Consider the following 851-nt stretch of genomic DNA (forward strand, 5'->3'; position numbering starts at 1 on the left):
TATATATATATATATATATATATATATATATATATATATATATATATATATATGTGTGTATATATGCGTGTGTGTGTGCATTGCATCTGAGTGGAGGGTTCGATTTGTACATGTCGGGATAGATAAACGTGTATGTGTGTGCGGTATGTACTTCTATATTATGCGGCAATGGGATGTAGGGTTCATGCTATATGTGTTTTGTGTGTAAAATGGATAGAAACTGAAGGGAAAAACTTGAAAATAGTAATTAGTAATAAAACGCAAAATATAAATAAAAAAATAATAATAGAAAACTTGAAAATAGAAATCAAAAATAAAACAAAATGTGAATATGAAATAATAAAAAATAAATAGGTAAATGAAACAAAAATTAAAAATTAAAAATTGAATGTTGAATCTAGAAATAAAAAGTAAAACAAAAAATAAATAAAAATAGAACAAACTAAAAATCAAAGTAAAATGCTTTTTAGAAAGGTGTGTGAAGGATGTCACTGAAAGGAAGAGGTTGTGTTGAGTGGATCCTTGGCGTACGGCAAGGCCAAAAACAGTGAGGGGTGATGCAGAGTGGCCGGCCGAGCAAAAATGACGGACGATGGGGGCGTTTCTGTGTAGTCGGACGTTCCGTAGATGTTCCGTGAACCGCTCGGCTAGCCGACAGCCCGTCTCACTAACATGAAGATGGCTGCAAAGATTGCACTTGGATAGATTAAATACGATTGGAAGAAGTGCAGCAGGAGTTCCGGATGTAGAGGGTGTGCAGTTTAGATCCATTGATCGAAGTGTTATATATATATATATATATATATATATATATATATAGAGAGAGAGAGAGAGAGAGAGTCTACGTATGC

General features: G+C 33.4%; 1 long non-coding RNA gene across 4 annotated transcripts in view; it reads left to right on the forward strand.

Moving 5' to 3' along the window:
• Positions 1–851, forward strand: part of LOC106870360 (uncharacterized) — a 248,712-nt gene that overhangs the window by 20,638 nt on the left and 227,223 nt on the right. The gene's annotated exons all lie outside the window — the stretch shown is intronic.

This window comes from Octopus bimaculoides, chromosome 18 (genome assembly GCF_001194135.2).
Source record: "Octopus bimaculoides isolate UCB-OBI-ISO-001 chromosome 18, ASM119413v2, whole genome shotgun sequence".
Classification (NCBI taxonomy): Eukaryota; Metazoa; Mollusca; class Cephalopoda; order Octopoda; family Octopodidae; genus Octopus; species Octopus bimaculoides.